Source organism: Pundamilia nyererei, unplaced genomic scaffold (assembly GCF_000239375.1).
Source record: "Pundamilia nyererei isolate P.nyererei 1_Seehausen unplaced genomic scaffold, PunNye1.0 scaffold00234, whole genome shotgun sequence".
NCBI lineage: Eukaryota > Metazoa > Chordata > Actinopteri > Cichliformes > Cichlidae > Pundamilia > Pundamilia nyererei.
Genome location: NW_005187635.1, coordinates 398,375 through 418,924, shown reverse-complemented (window position 1 = coordinate 418,924; position 20,550 = coordinate 398,375). Strand labels below are relative to the sequence as shown.

The 20,550-nt window shown below is 39.1% G+C and overlaps 1 protein-coding gene across 1 annotated transcript in view; it reads right to left on the bottom strand.

Annotated features, from left to right (window-relative positions):
* The window catches only part of rab11fip4b (RAB11 family interacting protein 4 (class II) b), a 51,229-nt gene extending 31,397 nt beyond the window's left edge, over positions 1 to 19,832 (bottom strand). Inside the window, exon 1 of the mRNA XM_005748949.2 lies at positions 19,767 to 19,832. The gene's annotated coding sequence lies outside the window, so the exon portion shown is untranslated. The remainder of the gene's footprint in view (positions 1 to 19,766) is intronic.
* Positions 19,833 to 20,550: the final 718 nt, after the last annotated feature.

The following is a 20,550-nucleotide window of genomic DNA, read 5'->3' as shown; positions in this document are numbered from 1 at the left end:
ATCCAGCAAAAAAGCCTGAACTACCAGTTTATCTGGCTACATTTTCTTAACAAAAAAGAAAAAGAAAGATGAGATGAGATGAGCTGTTTTTTTTATTATGCTGCTTCATTTGGCCCAAATCAACAACTACCATTATTATTATTGACACATGAGAACCTCCCTGGCTGGCTACCTAAAATATAACCAGCTAGTTCCCCATGCAGCCTAAACATAAATCATACTCTACTGCCACCTATAACAAAAAATACCCCTGCTGATTCAACTTCAGAAAGATGGCAAGTCCTCTGTGTCTCTATTTTTAAATGCCTGTGGCTGTATTTCCTTACACAGACAAGCTATATTCTCTAATGATAAAATGGTGATACAGTATCTGTGTGCATGCTTTTGTTTGTATGGTGTTTGCTAAAGTTTCACCACTCCACGTTTTGTTCTGGTAACTGGACTCAGCAGCTCTTGGCATGAGCTGCAGGCAGCTGAGCCAGATCTTAATCCTGCTAAAATTACAAGGAAATTCCAGTGGACCTATTACCTCCTCACTGTCTTTGACTCTCTCTTCTGCTTGTTGACATATTTTCAGTGTTTCAGTGTGAGCTTTGTGACTCATACTTTGCTTCTCTCTCTGTCTCCCATGCATGTAGTCTTAGAATAACACAGTGATGAAAAACAAGGGGAGAGGTGGTCAGAAAGAGGCAAAAAGAAGAATAGATATGATTTACATTAAAGCAGCCAAATAAATCAGATTATGGGGAAAGGAATGCACCGTATAGTCTTCTTCTTTCTCCTCTTTACTTCTCGAGGATGCTGGCAGTTGCTCAGCCAGTGGTCTGTGGCTATTTGTTTACATGCAATTTGTTAGAGAGTTGGCCCCTTTCCTTCTTTTCAGAGAAGCCATTTACAATTCTATTCATGTCTACCTGCCTCAGCAGCACATACTTAGGGACAAGAGGGTTGGTTTTAACTACATACCTTCACAAAGTGTTATAGTAATACTATTTAGTAAGGGGAAGATCGAGCTCAAAATCATCACATTAGTTTCTGTAACTGGGTTTAATGGACTGAAAGCAGGTGCAAGAGTAAAGCAATTAGAGGAGGTGGAAAAGGGGATATGGTGGTGCATGGATCCAAATTATATTTCTAATGCACAAACACATTGTGGGTATTTAAAAAAAAAAAGCACAAACCTAACACCTAACAAATGTGTATGTTGAGCTGAAACAGCTCTGTGGGGATTCTCAACCAGCTGCTGGGATTCGCAGTGCAGCCAGATGAATGATAGAGGGAGAGGGTGGGGGTGGAGAAGATAGAGAGAGGGAGTACGAGGCTGCGGAGAACAAGGGAGGAAAAGGAGAGCACGAGAAGCTCGCGAAAAGTAGACGAGGCAGCAGTACTGTTTGGCGGGGGGTGGCGGTTGTTGGTGGGCAGCTTATTTGCGCTGAGTGCTTTGAATGCCAATAACTCTGCTGCTAAGTGCAGAAACACAAGCTTTGGACATGGTGGCACATTTTCATAAGACCAGAAGAAAACATTTTTTGATATTCAGATTTTATTTCAAAGAAACATACTCCATCATTCTTTTAATCTTTTGTCCCTTTAGGTGGACATCGGGTCTGGTTTGATCGCAGAATGATAGAATGAGGACTGAGTGAAGCCGATTGATATTTCACTGAGCTTTTCTTTTTATTGAGTTTTCATGTTTCATGCTAAAAACGGTTTCAGCCCAGTTTCTCTATGTTATCACTGCTACTTTCCCGTCGCAGATGAGCCCCACCCTCTGGTTTGTGAGCCTGGACGTTGTTTTCTAAAACCTGCTCACCTATTTTCTGCTTAATGTTATCAAAGGACCATCTGTTTGGTGGTAGTGGGCCCCGTTGTCCTGTTTTCATGCATCATCCTAAAATAAATTTACTGTACTGTCACATTTACAGTACTGCTGTACTGTCAAGGGGATGTCCCCTTATTATCCCCTTTTCCCCAATTATAATAATTTAAATAAGCCTGTGCAAGATTACAAACTCATCTGTTACAAACTTTGATATAATTTAAGGTCATGCTGCAGAACTACAGGTACCTTTTTAATTCTGTCCTACAGACACAACAGTCTGCTATCATGATACAGGAGGAGGAGTTCATTATATAAAACCTGAGGTCTGACAACATGAAAGCACTAAGTGCAGTTTTGTGAGAGTCACTATAATGGAAATGCTGGCAGAGAAGGTGTTGAGAGAAAGGGGTCAGGCAGAGTGTGAGTGAGCTAATGGTAGACTGAAAAGGATGAAATCTGCTGCAACATTTTCGTGCTATCCGAAGGGCTGATATAAACAGTGAGGCTATGAATACATGTGAATAAAAATGTAGAATATGAGCGTGACAAGTCAAACCAAACCATGAAAAGAAGAGCGCAGAGACATACACGTGGGCCATATCTGGGACTGCGAAGCTGTGGTGGGCTGGAGCCTATCCCAGCTTTCATGAGTCGGGAGGCAGGTGCCAGGTCACCAGTATATCTTAAGGCTAACAAAAAGAGGCAGACACCTATTCAGTTTCACAGTCACACCTGTGGCCATTTTAGTCACCAGTTAATCCAACATGGAAGTCTTTGAATCGTGGGAGGAAAGCAGACGACCTGGAGGCTTTCCAGCATGCACAGGAAACACATGCAAACACCAGGAAAAAGACGCTATTCAACACGATATTTAATTTTTCCCCTTCTTTTTACTAAATCACGAAGAGTTGAAACAATGAATCGATTACTTGACTTAATCTTCTTGGAAACAATTTCTTTTACTTTTTGCATAATAAAGTGTAGTAAATTCATAAGTTTTGGAAAATCGGTTGAAAAAAGAGTTGGCGATGTCACAAAAGCTTCTGCGAAACGAATGACAGGAAATCGCAGGGAAGATTTCCTGTCATGAAAACCACACATTTATATTAAGAGAACGTCCAACCAGGAATTTACCAGCTTACTTTTATTACTTTCACACAGAAAAGATCAGCCAACACTGAAATAGTTTTCAAGGAATCCTGCAGTTAAAATACTATGAAAATAACCCAGACGTGTTACAGGAGTGAAATCAGGTCACTGGGTCAGTGTTGCCTCTGTGGAAAACTTGATATATTGATTTCTGTTTACATGGCGAGAATTCATCCATTTGTTATGGCACAGTGGACCCTGACAGGCCGATGGATGACCTGAGTGTACGTCCAGAATGTACAAAACCGTAAATTAAAAGCTGTTCAGGAAGTGGTGAGGAGTTGGTCATTTTTACTGTCTTGCTGGATAGATATGCAGATATGCAACTGCACATATACACACAGACACACTTTGACAGTGTATGTGGCAACCATGCAAATGACATTGCAGTGGAAGCACTAATTTACATTTACCTGGAAACAGACATTAAACTCTTTCTTGTCCTGGTTCAGTAGGTCACAGGGCCCTGTCAGTGTTATACAACTAAAAATGTAATTTTGCAGGTAAAAGTGCCTTCAGTAAAAAATGCAAAACTGTTAAGTAAAGCTTACAGGGGAAGCAAACTTTTGCTTTCTGCTATTCCTGCTTCTTCTTTGCAGATTTTATTTGACTTTTAGAGTTATGTTTACGCTGGCAGTTAGGTAACCTTAAGAGAAAAACTTTGGTTTGGTTTGATAAAATTTGTATGTCGTACAGAAAACATGGATGGATTAATGCATCTATCTTTCAATTATGTGCAAACTAACATAGAATAATATTATAAGTCATCTAACAAGCCCCACAATTAAGGTTTCATACCTCGAGCTCTAATTTCTGATCCCTGCATGAAGGCAGCGAAACGGTGCTGCTGGATGTTTAAAATGTATCAAATATAACACGCTGCAACCTGTGGTGAAGTAAAGTCACTGCTTTCCCCCCTATCAGTGAGTGATAACTAACACTGATACTCTGTCAGTATGCTGAGTAGGCCCTGCAAACAGGTGACTGACAACACATCAAATCCTTATGATCAATACGTGTCCTGACCATCCATCTATCAAACTGCCACACTACTGGGACAGCGGGCGACAGACGAATCAATGAGGAAGGGAGAAGGTGGAGATACAGACAAGTCTGATTATAGGAAAGCGAGCAAGAGAGAGACAAAGTGAAGGATCTGACTGACTGCCCATGGTGGAATCGCAGGTCAAAAATGAATAAGAAGAAGCAGAAAAAGAAGGATGTTTGGTGTTTATAGGAGGTTTTTACTTCCTCTTTTTAAAGGTTACTCTGGGTAGGGAGGGTGCGAACTGAGCGGAACAATGCAGCTAGACAATGGCTGCTAATTAGCCTGACAGACGGGGGAAAAAAACACTGAACCATGAAAGGAGTCATTGGCGAAGGTCATGGAATACAAATACACTGTGGAAAGAGAAGAACAAAGAGAAGTGGATATACAAACACAAACAGCCTTTGAGCTTTAGTCCTTACCCTAAATGGACACTAGTGCTGTAACAATGTCAGATTTTTAGGTTACTTTTTTATTTTTAGGTTACTGTGGCCAATTAACCAAACCAATACACATTTGCAATCAGGTCAGGTGAGAGGCCATAACCCACAGTGACCCATGAATATTAATTTATTAACTATCACACTTTTCATCAAACATGTGGTGCTTTACAGTTGCTGCAAACAAACCGAACACATCACACAGTATGAACGTGCACTGCTTGAACTGAGTCCGGTGTATGCACTCTGCATCTGCCTAAAGATGAACACAGACATCATTCGGTCTGCTCAACATGGGAAGCGTTTTTCTTTTACTTCCACAAAAGCCTCACAGTATTGGTGTTGAAAGACACCTGGATGCTGACACAGTAAAGTGGCAGTGATCACAAGGAAAATCCTTTTTATATTTCTTGATCATGTGGAGAACATATTTGAGTCATCGCTGAGGTTATTGCATTTTTTTCTGCACTGCCATGTTGTGATGCTACAGAGGACAAAAAAACACCGGCTGAAACTGATTGTGCAAAACTTCTCTTGCGGTTATACTGCAAACCTGAGGTTTAATAATGTGCAAAACCAGGATGTGGTACCAGCAGGTTAAAATGAGTCAAAACTGTTTGGAACGGCGTTCCGACACCTTTGGATATTGAGCAATTAAATCTAATAGACAGATTAATGCGTATTACTCTCGAATGAGTATATTTATTGTGTGTTGCAGCTTGGCATTTCTTCCAGTGATGGCATGGAGATACTTGCATAGTAAGAAGAAAATAATGTATAGATGATGAATAGAATCTTATTTTGTATTTTGATCGCTTGGATTTTATAGTTGTCACTATAAGAGTAATATTTTGTTGAGGGATAGAAATCGAGAACTGTTTTTTTTTTCCAGAGTACCAGTTCCCAGTTAACCAATTTCTTGGAATTTTTTGTCTCCTTGCTTATTGGTTCAATTTTGTTCCTCCGCTAAAAAATTTCTACGGAGCCCCTCTGATGACATGGTCCAAAAAATAAATAAATTGTGGCCACAAAATACTACTTCGTGCCTGCTAATTTGTGGGCACGAATTGGGTATAACGTGGCAACGAATTACGCATTTGTGGCAACGAAATAGATAACGTGCGCACATCATATTGATACAATTCCTGGACAGCTGCGTAGAGACATAAGCATAAGAGTAGGCTAAACCTATACACCATGGACAGAGACAGAATGATTGAGTTTTATTTTAGGTGGGAATGAGCTACAAATGCATTTTGAAAAGCCTGGCAATGCAAGGAACCACTATTACGGAGAGACATTTAAACAGGATATTGGGAACCCAGTTGCTTTACAGATGTAAGTACGACCTGGACGCCGGGATAGATTTTATTGTCAACCAACTGCAAGGGCCTGGGAAGGATCACGGTTATCGGTCAAGTGTTTCGTGCCCACAAATTAGCATTTCGTGCACACGTTATACCTATTTCATGCCCTCAAAATAGTATTTCGTGGGCACAAATAAGTATTTCGTGGGCACATTATACCCATTTCGTGCCTACTAAGTAGTATTTTGTGGCCACAATTTTTTTGTTTTTTGGACCATGTCATCAGAGGGGCTCCGTAAATTTCAGTTCAGTGCAGTCTTGAGTGTGGATATGGACATTACCTTTATTTTTATTGTACAAAAGGATCAGAGTGCAATGGTAAAGTGAAAACAACTGTATTATGCTGCTAACACAGCTTCAGCTCTTTGCAAGCAACTCCACAGACAGCATGCTAACTCTAAGCTAGACAAGAACCCACATTAAAGTTGAGTGTTTGCTCACCTCAGTCCAGCAGCCAGACTCTGAACTTCAACAGGTAACAAACTGATGAGCAGTCAGGCTGCACCTCTGTACCTGTACATTTTTTTTTTTTTACAGTAGATTTACTTTAGTCTCTTTGTGTGGGGTTTTATTTTTGGCCTGAGCTGCTGGCTTAAGAGAAAGATTGCATGTGTTTTCTCATTATATAATGTGTTTTGTGTAATATGTGCAATACATTTCTTTTTTGAGTAATGACCCCAACTCTGATCACAACAACGAGGGGAGATACCTCCAACAGGCATAAACATTTGGCCACACAGCATGCAATTAGTTTGTACAAATGTAATGTCTTTGATATGCTGCTTAGCGATGGTCGTGACTCTCTAAGTAGAGCCAACCCTATGAACCCTATGAGAATCGATAATGGAATCAGAATGCTAAATCCTTATCTATTCCCAGCCCTAATTTTGCTACCGCCTGATTACATTATGCAATTCAGTTTTATTTACAAATGTCTTCCTGAATTTAAAACAATTCCAGTGCAAATTGTTTAAAGATTTTTGGTTCTTATCATTATTTTTCCAGTGTCTCAGCCTTCAAGTGTGATGCAATGGCTTGTGGGAGTGGGAGTGTACAATTATAGTTGTGTAGGAAAGAGGGAAAAAACAGAGAGTGGGAGAAGGAGGTACTGATCCAGAACTGAGTTCTTGTGACAGCTTTTCTATTCAGTCCACACATCACAGGGCAATCTGCGACCTGATTAAACAAACAGAATGAAGGAGAAATGAGAAAGACAGAAAGAAACTGGCGATGGAGGAAAAAATGTGCATGCTGATCAAAGTCTACTGGGAAGCACAAAGCATGAGCTGTGGATGAAAGTCACAAAAATGGGGGTGAGAGGGAGGGAATCTTTGGATCTAAAGAGTTAGTAGAGTCAATCCCTGACTGAACCAAGTTATGCCCACATGAGCTGCACAGTGACATGTAAAGCAAAAGGGGTTCGTGGAGAGGGCTGAAATGTTTTGCACACTGTGCTTGAGCATCATAAGAAATTTTGGCTCAGATATGAGGGCACAGTGAGGGAGGATGGGCTGAACAAAGCTTTGACGAGACCTCTGACACGGCAAGGGAGAAAACATGGAGGACAGTAGACTGTTTCATTCAACAATTTTTAGGCAGACAGGTGGCCAAGGATGTATGGCCACCTGTACGCAATGATTTGAATTAATGCCAAAACAAGCAAAACAACAACAACATGGTATTAGAAAAGTAGAAATAACTGACCTCATGGAGGAAACATCACCACAAAATGAGGAAATGCGATGAAGAGAGGCCAAACAGTATCACTTAACTAAAATAACTACAAACAAAACTGGTATTTAAAGCTGGATAAATAGCTGTCAGTCATTAACAGAATTTTATCAGTTACAAGATATGGTGAGCTGCCTGGAAGAAAAAGGTGTTTTCATGTACTACTTCATACATACTACTAATCAGAAGAAATCTCAAATCAAATCAAATCAAAATCTCAAATTTCAAAATGGCCCTGTGGAGTTTAAATGATGTTATATTTACTCACCAGGGCATATTGTGTCTATTCCTGTGGCCTGACAACTTACATATTTGTGTAAGTGTAATGTGTAATACCTCTATATGGCAGAATTTGGATTCATAAAGGCATCAAGGAAGCAATCAATTGATGTTGGCTGGCACTGAAATTATCCAATATGCTGGGAGGACAACTTAGACTGACTTTGTGGTCAGCTTGAAGTAATGCTAAGCCGCATTTGTTAGTATCATTCAAATATAATAAAAAACTGTTTGAGCGAACTAGTATTTCGATTGTGTTTGTCAACTCTTGTGCATGTGCATGTGTATTGCATACACAAGTATTCATATATGCTATAGCACTTAATGCAGTATTTAATTTAACGTTTATCTTGGCAAACCTTTTAGTGGATATAGGAAAAATAATGTAGATACTAGAGATGGCACGATACCACTTTTTTATGTCCGATACCGATACCGATATCATAAATTTGGATATCTGCCGATACCGATATGAATCCGATATAGTGTTTTTTAATCAACAAAACTGTTTTTTAAATATCTTGCTGCATTTTGTATAAGTTCATACTCAAGTTTAAAACAACAACTACACTAAAGCTATTCTGTTATACCTGTATGCAAAAAAAAATATTTCATAGTTCAGCAATACTGATCAATCTAATAAACTTAAACCTACACCATCCTCCCTATTCTGGTATTTTAAAGAGTACTTAGCATAAATATTAAGCAACCTAACTAATAGGGTTCCAACTCCCAGCAACAACAAAAATAAATAAATAAAAAATAGGGAACCACCCCTCACGCTCCACCTCATGATGCTTAATCGACGTAATCAACCTTAATTTGATGCAGTGTGGAAAAAAAAAGGCACAGAAATCAATTATTTTTCAAGAAATATTAAATAGATTCAACATCTTTCTTCAACAGAATTGCAGACTGCACAGATGGTACCTTCCCAAAGGAAAAAGTACTATAGCTTACTAGGGTATATATATATTAGACTTAATAGTTACTATATACAGTAATTGACTTCTATTCATTTTACATCAAATTAAAACTTTGGGTGTCAGATAATTATTTATTAAAAGCTAGACATTTTAAATGAGAATAAGAAAGAAAAGTATGTCTTTGTGCCCCCTTTTCCCTGTTAATGCCCCATCGGCCCCCCCTGGCTAAACTTTGCTAGATCCGCCCCTGCACAGTTACCAGCCGTCAGCTACGTAGAAAAAGATCCTGGAGTAGAAAGTAATAATAAATAAATTCTAACAACAGCTGATCAAGCTTAAACGTGCTGCTGTTGTTCAGCCGCTGGTTTCCTCTTTCTGGTGCAAAGTGGGCCAAAAGCAAACTAGAGAGACGGACTCGCGACAGAAAAGCCGATCAGCTGATCATTAAGCAGTTTCATGATTGAAGTAGCAGCAAGAAGAGGCAGTCGCTCCATATATCGCTTGTTAAGCTTAACGCAGGAATGCTTTACAAACATTCAGAGATGGACTTACACACTTGCTTTACTTCTCTCGGGATAACTTTGTCGGAGATGAAATGCCGGGTTGCTAGCGAAGCTCCACATGCTATCCAGACCACAGACAGGTCCCGCATGCCACAGCCGATCACGTGATGCATACTGCTCCGACGTGCTAACGTTCTGAGGTGAGTTACGACGTGTTGCAAGTTTTGTGAGGTGCTTTCGTGATATTTAATGGATCGGATTACATTTTTTATTTTTCTCCGATATCCGATCCAGTAATTTAGGTCAGTATCGGACCGATACCGATACGTAATATCGGATCGGTCCATCTCTAGTAGATACAGGTGATATTTATAAATATAGCTGATGTTAATCCTTGTTCCAACTTTGTATAATACTGTAGATATTATTTTACATAGATGTGCATGAAAAAGTAGGTCAGCAGATCCATGCTTACGTTGCAACATCATGCATGATTTACATGCACAAGCTTGTTTTTGGGTTTTGCTGAACACAGTTTCTTCTTTCTTCTTGACTCACTGGAAGAAGATCACTGAACGGCTGTGCAATTCTACATGTCTGCTCAGTCCTCAGCCTTACAGTGACTAAAGAGAGAATCACCCAAAAACATGAAGAAAGAGAAGTTTTTTGGAAATAAACACATAAAAGTGACCCAGACGTACGTACACACACACACACACACACACACACACACACACACTTCTTTTTTCAGATGCTCGTGACAACATAACATTGTCCTCTTCTGACACTTCAACCCTCTGCACATTTTTTTGCTTCCTCGCAGCTCCGTCTTCAGCGTCCTTTGTCTGATATATTCACTATACCTCCTTTACACATATACAAACCACTTCAGCCTTGCCTCCTCAACTTTGTCTACAAATCATTCACCTTTCCATCTCCTTCCATCTGCTTCTATTGACATTCATTCTTCTCTCCAGTGCATACCTCCACCTCTCCAGACTCTCTTCCGCTTGCTCCCTACTCTCTCTACAGGTCACAGTGTTGAGTGTGCAAACATCATATCCAACGTAGACTCCTGCCTGAGTCTCTGTCAAGCATCCATGTGTATGTGAAATGTTCTATTATTCAAATGTCCTTATTTAGCAATGTGATGAGGGCTGTTTTTCCTTACCAACTTAAAAGAAAAAATAAATGTCATCAAAATTTACAAGCCTTGTGACCTTATAATAATGGAGCCAAGTTATTTCAGTTATTTTTCTTTCCTTTTCACTGTTCAGACATGACTTTCAAAAGGAGTGTACGGGAAAGAAATGTTACCTTTCCTGTAAAATGCCTGGAAGCTAGGCAAGGTTAATGCACTCGATAATAGAGCCCGGGCCCCAAACAGGACAGCGTACTTACAATGTAAGATGTGGGAAATGTGTTTGTTTTGTACTTATAATTACTTAGGGTATAATTTTCGTGTCATTCCCTGTAAAATACCTACAGTTTAGCCTCCACTTAAAATGACCTCCGATGTAATTATCATTTCTTTCCTGTAAAACACATAAAGTTGCACAAATAAAAATGACTCATGTACTAGCTAAAGTTATTCACATGTTATTTAAAATTCCTTGGAAACTACTTAACAGAATAATTATTTCTTTGTTTCCTGTAAAAAAAGGACTTGTTACCCGCTTATTCTAGTGTACCTACCCTCAAGGATTTGTAGGTAAGTATAATTACATTATAATTTCAAATGAAATGTACTGAAATTCTATTTAACTATAGGGGAACTACACTTGTAGTCATGGGCCAAGTTATAAAGTGTTGGACACACACACAAAATGTTGACATTGCACTACAAAGACATGTTTAAGGTGAAAAATTAAATCTGACAGCCTGTGCAACTTGTTTTGAATACCTAACTCATGTCTGTCAACATGCTTGCATCATGGCATTTCTTAGCATCAGTGTCCACACAGAAATCAATGGATGTATGAAGCGAAATGTATATGTGCATCTTCCAAATGTGCTGCGTGTGTGTGTCTAACAGCTCATGCTTCATGCTCTCCTCCCAGATGCTGCTGGCAGGAGGTGACCTCTTTTCACTAACAGACGGTCTGGTCCTGTCATAACACAAACATCGGCATATGAGAGGAACTCAGAGCCTGCTCAAAGTCAGAACAAGGTCACATCAACTTCCACAATAACTAGCTGAAGAGGAACAGCACAAATACATGCCATCAAACCACACTGCTCTGCTTCCTCTTTGGCTCTAGCTTCGCTCGTTGCCTTGGTTGCAGTCGTCTCCAAAGTGCCTCAAGTTTAAGGTGCAACGTGATTTGATATTCTCTTTGCAGCGATATGAATGTTGCTCTAAAAACATTTGAAACATCTTTGGAGGAGTTTGTAACTTGTTTAAGATTGCAGCTCTGATATTCATAACACAGTGAACGCATATAAACAAAGTACTGATATGTTGGTACTGCCTGAGATAATCAAACCCCAATGAAACACATCATTTATCACAATGTGGAGTTGAGAATTACTTGTATATGCCCCAGATGATAGGGATGCTGTGAAATGTGGCTTTGGAGGTGATCAGGGGAAAGAAAAAAGATGGAGAAGTCAACAGAAATCATGAGGCTATTAATGAAAAGAAACGAGGTTGAAAAGGATTAAGCACATCTATATTTACAGCATATATACTGTGGTATATGTGCTATATTCAACTGGGGATTTGGCTTGAAAAGAGCAAGTGCAACTTGTTTATAAGATTTATAGCCACTGCGAGTCAGTGAGACCATGGAAAAAAGGCAATATTTGCATGAGAGAAAGAGGAGGGAGAAACAAAGATGGAGAGAAACAGAGACGTGGTGTTTCTGTTCATTAGCAGTCCTCCCTTACAGCAGAATAGTTACAGGATAATCATGTCGAGTTGGTGGCAATGTGTCCTTGACTGTCATTGGTGGGTCTCTGCTGGGCCTCTATTCCAGATTGTGTGTGTATGTGTGGGTTTGTAAATATACGAGAGTCTTTCAAAACTTTAATTAACCAAATAAGACCCACACACTGTTGCCAAAAGCTGGGTGGCAGCAGTGCTCATGTTCTTACTAATCCACATCTTATAATTCCCTGATTTCTAGTCAGCCTATTGTGCGCCCACTGAAATTCTACTGGGAATATGATGTCTAATGGTGAGAGCAATGAGTGCCATGCTTTGAACAGGTTGAGTTTTGCAGCAACATCCATCTCGGCCTGTTTTCATTAGGATGCTCTGCTGCATTTCTTCATTGATGGAATCTATTGATTACACCCTGCAGTACTTCTTTTAAACTCTACAATGTTTGTGTTAACTTGCTGCTTTACTCAAGGATATCTTCCAAACTTCTGAAGCTGTGTGATCGATGAGTTTTTAAAAAAAATGGGCATGTTTTCCATACAAGATTTGTTTTTTTCCCCATTTGATCACGTGAGTTTTTCCAAATTCAGAAAATGTGGGCACGCTATTTCAGGTGTCACTCAAAAGCAGACAAAAACATAGCTTTCAGCATCTAGATCTCATGACATTTTGAAGTGTTATTTAATACATACTGTGGAAATCTTAAAATTTGAATAACTTGAATAGTTGTTCTAAAACAGCCGCAGTGCAGACCTCCACATTGTTCATCTTGATTATATCCTTGGTTCAAGAGGAAAGCCAGTGGCTGATTTGGAAGTGAGAACTGATGCGTGTCACTTGTACTAATGAGTTCTGTCACTCACAGCCCCAGGCCAAAGGGCTCATTAATACTGTATGTTAGATAAAGGTGTTTTCTGACTCTGCTCTTCTCGTAGCTCTCTAAGTCCACTCAGGTCACTCCTGATTTCTTTTCTTTCTGCTCTTTTTTTAAAAATTCACTTCTGACTGCTGCTCTTATCTCTTTCCAGACTTTCATTCCTTCACATCCATCAATTCAAACTTAACCCAATACATCCCATTTTTTCCCCAGTACAGGCAACTTATAATTATTTCCTTATGCAGACCAACCAAGACAAGCTCACATAGTCAGCATTCACAGGCGTACTCCTTTCCATAACTTCGTTTGGATGCACACAAAGTCAATACACTGTAGTCAATCAATGAAACAAATGAATGTAATCAATACCAATAGATTTTAGCTTTAAGCCGTATGAGATGAATATCGGTGTGTTTTAAACCAATTTAAGAATCCTTTTGCGCCTCTGGGTGCAACAACAAATTTTTTGCATCTTCCTGTTGTTCCAGTAGCTAGGACCAATAACAGATATGTGTGTATTTGAACTTAGATATTTTAGAAAAAAAGGGTTTGTACTAAGTTATATCACTGATGCAATTTCACTTCTGCCCTCCACATATTCTGTTACAAGCATAGTACCAAACTAACTGGTCAATAGAACTCAGATTATTTTTAGTAGACTATAAAGTGAAGCCAGAAAACCTCTGGTCTCAGAAATCTTGTCTGAAGCTGACAGACTGACAAATTGCTTCACCAAATTCTTCTATTGTGCTGGAAAATATACGCTGGCTAATCCTTGATAAAAAAGTAGTTAGGGTTATGGTACATGCTGTCTGACCATTTGAAAAGTAAATCTGGCTCACAAAGAGGCAACAAGCTAACAACAGACTAAAATTACAGACTAAACAATCCTGTATCATAGGCAAGTCGTATTAATATTAATATCCAAACATTTAAACAATGTGTAATATGGGGATTTCTGTCAGAGAAAGGTAAAATGTCACACCTGGACACAAAACTGCTACAGACAAGTGAAAAACCAGAGGTCAAAACAAGCTTGCTTTCTCAGCTCTGTATGCAAAAGAACGTCGGTGGTTGAAAAGGTAAAGGTAAATATGTGGCGATCTGCCTATCTTGCCAAAAAAGCATCATTAAAAAAATATATAACATGTTGAGTGGAGATTCCAATCGATCATCATTACATTATGAACAGCTTTCTGATTTCTGTGAAATGTTTGGAAGCTAAACACCTCAAATCACTTTAAGTTTGACCAACTTAGAAAAGCAAACCCCACTCACACCCCCCAAAAATATTGTATAAATGTCCTTTGGTAAGAAAAATTGTTTAGTAGTATAAATTTTGAAAACTACCTGAATTAAATTAAAAAGTTAACACAAGAAAAGGAATGCAATAGATTTAAGATAAGCTGAATTATCTTTGTTTTATCTTTTTAAAATTTCTGTTTAAATCGTTCCTCTTGATGACATGAAGGCATTTTTTGCCCTTCACATTTGTATATGGCACATGATGGCATCTGTGTTTAGCAAAAATTCAAAAATGATATTAATCGTGGCAGCTGAGAAAAGGCGCAGACCTCTGATCACAAGGAAAATGCAAATCTAGAAGACAGCTCGTCACAATGTGCTATCAAATCACATCACGCGAAATGCTTCGCAATGTGACACCACATAATGTAAGGTTCCCACGGCTGTCAGAATACTCATCGGTCAATGGTGTGGCTTTTATGTGGTCAGAAAACGTTAATTTCAGACTAACATCACACACTGAAAAACACTCAGAGAGAGAGAGAGAGAGAGAAAACATAGAACATGTTCAGATACACTGAAAACTAAAATGTTTCATCCACTACAAATAAACACATCATTTTTTGGCACATCAGCAATAAAGACTGAGCATAATTTTAGTACAGTTTTTATATCCTTATCTAATATATTGCAACAAGAACAAGAGTCCTGTTATAAACACTGATGAGAAAATATTAGACAAGGTCACACCCACTGTAACTTTTAGCTATTTCAAATTCCTCTTTAGGACAAAAGAATTAAGTTATTCTGTACATTTTAGTTTCTTATGTTACACACTGTTGGCTACTCATATTGAGCTATGTGTACTTAATCCTGCTATGAGATGTAACCACCTAACACTGTGTCTGAATCTGAATGGCTTGTACAGACAGTCTGAGGGGACAAATGACAAATAAGGGGACTTTTTATATTTTATGGGTTTTTAAGCCAAAATGGCTTTTTACATATTCATGCAAAAATTTGAAAATGCATTTCACTTAATGAGCGTTTGTCAGTGCCTTACTCAACATGTATGATAACTCTTTAACATATTTATGATGCTTTTGGTCCAAGTACTGTTAAGGTTACGTGGAAGTTTAGCCACCCAACCTCTTGCTCCTCTCGGTGAGGGAATGACTGTGATCTTGCTTAAAAGAAACTACAGTTATACTTATGCAGGGAAATTCAATTCAGTTTTCAATGCAGTTCAGTTTTATTTATATAGCAGCAAATCACAACAGCAGGCACCTCAAGGTGCTTTATATTGTAAGGTTAAACCTCCTACAATAAGAGAGAGAAACCCTAAATCAAACAACCCTATTTGAGCAAGCACTTGGTGACAGTGGGAAGGAAAAACTCCCTTTTAACAGGAAGAAACCTCCAGCAGAACCAGGCTCAGGGAGGGTCGGCCATCTGCCTCAACTGATTAGGGGTGATGGGAGGAAGGGTAAATAATAACTAATGATTATGCAGAGTAGTGTACAAACACACAGCGAGTGACAAAGGTGAGTAAAGAAAAGGGATCTATCTCTCTCTCTATATATAATTCCCTCAACAACACTTAGAACCAAGATAACATACCATGAAAAAACAGACAACAAGCATTTCTAGACTAAAAAAAACCCTGAAACGTGTGTGAAAAGCAAGCTCTCTTGCCAAACTCACATAATGAGCTCCTCCCTGACAGGCTTTGAGATGTTAAAACAACATTATACTTTTACTTTAGCTTTTTACGGGAAGCTGTAATTTCGATGGCCGCAAAAATTTCTTGTCAAGCAAAACCCTTTACAAGTCATACATTTGTAAAAACAACTATTAGGTTTTTTCAAGAGCAATCTCAGTCAGCAAAGTTCTCATTTGTCTAGTGCTCCTTTAAACAGTGCATTAGCGTAGTAGTCAAATTCAGCACTTACAATGCTCATGCTCTATTCTCTTGCACTGTGATAAGCTCATGAATGACAAGCTTTTTGCTTCACTGATCTGCTGATTTCGAAGGAGGATATAAAAAAAGGCACATTAACAAAACCATGAACACAATGTGAAGAAGGTGGTGCTGACCTTTAATCAAACTTCTGCTCACAAACAAAGACCCAAAACAGCTCAGAGGAAGGTGACGCTTTGTTAGAAGGAAGTGTGCATATTGCAGACAGTGATAGAGACGTTGCTTCTGTATAGGTTTCCCATCATGCACGGGCAATGTTCAAAAACAAATATCTTCTTTCACTTTCTCTCTGTTTCTTTCTGATTCCCATTTTAGACCCCCCCCCCCTTTTTTGTATTTCAACTTTAGCAGTTGATACTTTTGCTCTCTCAATGATTCTCTCTAATATTGCATCCCTGCCCGACTTCCCTTTCTTCCCTCCCTTCTCTCAGTTCTTTAATCAGACCATGAAATGACTGCACATACTGGCAAGGCTATCTACTTCTCAGTGTTCATCTGAAGTGCTAATGAGGAGGGAGGGAGAAGGGAAGGAAAGGCAGAAGATGATGGATGAGGAAAGAGATGGAGAAATCAAATGATGTAGCACGGGAAGAGGCAATGGGAAAACCGAGGGGAAATGAGTGGTTCAGAGAAAAAAAGGAAGCGAGGCAATTAATAACAGAGAATGAGAGAAAGAGACAAGCGAAGAGCAAATTATGAAAAAAACAGCAGGAAGTGCAGCAGAGTGATGGATAATTCATGCATCAAGCAAAGAGCAGGCGATAAAAATTAAGGGTAAAAAATAAATTAGAGAGAAGGTGACAGGACGCAACAAATTTCATGCTTATATCTGACCTGCAAACCACACTTCTGGAGCCTAGACAGTCTCACACACACTCAAAGATAATTTTCTCAGACGATAACACAGGCAGGATGCACGATCACCAACAGCACACTGATCAAACAAAATAGGCAGGAGATATCGATCACACGCAGAGAGAGAGCAGATGAGCTTTGACAGGAAAGCGGATTAGAGGCATAGGGCACAGATGATTCCCCCAACCTGCTAAGAACCCTGAGCAGAAAAAAATTAACATCGCTCCATGTGGCGACACAGGAGGGGTAAATAATTGATTATTTTTCTGCAGTCTTTTGGCAAAAATGGGCCAGAACAGAGTTTTCTCACATTTTCAAGATGAGTTTCTGAGGTTTCCTGCTGGTTAAAAGAGCTGTTGTTTGTATCTGCTAACAACATGGTTTTGTACTGTACTTGAGGCTTACCGTACATGCCTGAATGCAACTGTAAGAGGATGATGGCAGGGTAGGTTTGCTACTAGTCTGAAAAACCATCAACTTAGCCTCTTCGGCTGGCATTATTTTTGGACTTATACCCAGCAGTTATTTAGTGCATCATTTTTTAAGAGCATGAATATGTTTGAAAAAGATAACAAGAAGTTGTTATCTTTTTGTAAGTTGTGTTATCTTCTGTAAGTTGTGCTTTCAGGATTCTTTTAAGATAAGAAAATTTGCTCTCGAAGTCAAAGTACTGCATGCAATCAAAACCAAAACGTTTCCTGTACCAATAATCTGGTCAAAACAAGTTGATTAATTGAACTAGTTTAAGCACTTCTTCAGAGATGCTGCTGAAAGGTATTCCTTCCTAAAGCAGTAACCGTGACCACTGTAACATGCCAGGAATAAGTTTACAGCTTACTGCAAAACACTAACACTATTATTATTTGGACATTTATATTTATAATCATGCTTTCACTCTCTTTTGTTTGTGCATACTGCAGTGAGACAACATGTTTAAATAAGTGATTTGATTTCTGTCTTTTGCTCCGTTCCATTAAATGTGTTATTTATAGGCTTCACCCAGCTTTTGCTCTATTGATCCTGATCTCTGTCTCGTTCGCTCACAAGCTGAGCATATAGGCTTAGTCAAAACACACACACACACACACACACACACACACACACACACACACACACACACACACACACACACACACACACACACACACAATTTGATTGCAGGGCAAAGACTCAGCATGGCCAAAGCAGGTGCTGAAATGGAATTTGGCAATATGGCATAGACAGATTAAAGTGGAACACTAAGCACCTGGTTGGACGCTTACTTACTGTGTGCATGTATGTGTATGTGTGTGTGTGTGTGTGTGTGTGTTGGTGCGCACATTTGTGTAAGTCCAAGTATGTGAAGCCAAGGAGCCAGAGGAGCTGGACAGAACAGGCTAATAAATCCTTTCCTACAACGTCTCTGGCAAAAATGACACAATTCTCACCTTTCCTCCATCCTTCTCCTCTCCTGAGACACACACACACACACGCACACACGCACACACACACACACACACACACACACACACACACACACACACACACACACACACACACACACAGGCTGGTGAGCTCTGGCATTCTGGTCTTTCTCCATGTTATGGGAACAAAACTTTACTCGTGAACATTTTTGCCCATAAGGCCATAAGATATCTAAACGTTTGTGGATCATAAATAAAATTTCACAAACATTCAATATATTTTTATCGAACAAAAGAGGAAAACGGTCCCTCTTTAAATTGATAACAAGGTAAGATGATAGGTATCAGTGACAACATTAGATGGCTCTGTTTATATCGAGAAACAAAAAAGCTTTCAATAGGAAAATTAGATAAACTCATTGCAGACCAGTACTGATAGATAGAGTAGAGACTTCACCTGCTGATTAAACAGATATGTACTACAACTGAAAGGTAATACTGTAGCATCAACTTGCTATGGCTTTCACTGAGTCTAAAGGCCCTGGCTGCTACTTCATGCAGCAATTCAAAATTTAAAGGGATTTATTTCATTGGAAACATAAAAAAAACGTTAAAATAGCGTAAAAAGATGAGATTCTTTGTGTAAAACATAATATTTCAGTAGTAACAGCAAAGACTCATCTTGAGATGCCTGTAAGCGAGCTTCTGTGCTGCTCAGAGGGATCGATTCTACCTTACATCAGATCAATTATGTATACAGGCCTGTCAAGTTGTTCTCCTTTCAGCAACTGTAAACAGACCCTCAAACAGCACCGAAATGTGGTAAAGGGTAAAGAGAAGGCATATAAAAGTATACAAAAGACTAAAATAAATATGAGTTAACAGTAAATTGGAGAAAAGTGGTTTCCAGTACAGTGCACCTACTACTGTGCAAAGCCTGTTCCTCTGACAGATGTATAATAATATCTGTGACAGTTTTAATTGATGCAGTGATGACTGTGTGGGTGTGTGGCATGACTTTCATGGCCGTGATAGTGTATATTTCTGTGCTACATCAATGCAAATAAAAAATAAATCGTTTTAAAAGTTGGTCCACCTCAAAGTGTACATGTGAATAATATAATGCAAGAATAAACGTTAAGAAAAAATTAAGATTAAAATTTTTTTTGTTTGCCTTTACAATGCAAAGTACCTGAGAATGATAATTTGGTATGATGATGGTCAAACCATACCTGCAAACAGCAAATCACACCTACCTGTCACTGAGTGGACCAAAAGACAAGCAAAGCGATCGTGGATCAAATAAAACGTCTTCCTGGAGTCACAAACTGTATGGCAGGAAATCCTTTTTTAAGAGAAGCTTTACAGAGAAGTGTGCAATGAGACAGCATTTACAACAAAAAAGGAAGTTCTTTTCTGCTGCCCATCAAAGAAACCGAGCGCAGCCACAGTATTGCATTTCACAGTGTGAATATTTCAAGAGCACTTCTCTATTGAAATACTTTACTGATAGCAATGACAGGACTTCCCTAAACTTGTGGAATCAAGTTACATGACGTACACAAAAGAGTCAGCTTTGACAAAAATCGTCAATTGAAATGAAGAAACAACATACAACACATTGGAACTGAAAGCACCCGTGTTGTTAGAGCTTCAGAGACTGGTAGTACAACAGGTGCAACAGGTTTCCCTTCAGTTTCCAGTCAGTAAACAAATACACCGGATATGGCATTGTTTCCAGGCCTCTGCTTCAGACTTAGTCAAACAAAAGAAATGACAGTGAACAATAATGAAAGTGACAAGGAGCAAATGAAAAATCTAAACGTAATTGAGTGCAATTAGACTGCACCTCTCACAGGAGGAAGTAAAATAAAAAAAATAAAAATGCAATTGCATATCAGTTTTATTCATCCAATCTCTTCTGCTTATCACGGTTGTGGGGGGGGAATCCCATAGAGCGAGAAGCGGGGTACAACCTGGTCAGGTTGTCACTCTGACACATGGCTAACACAGAGCGATAGACAACCATTCACACTCACA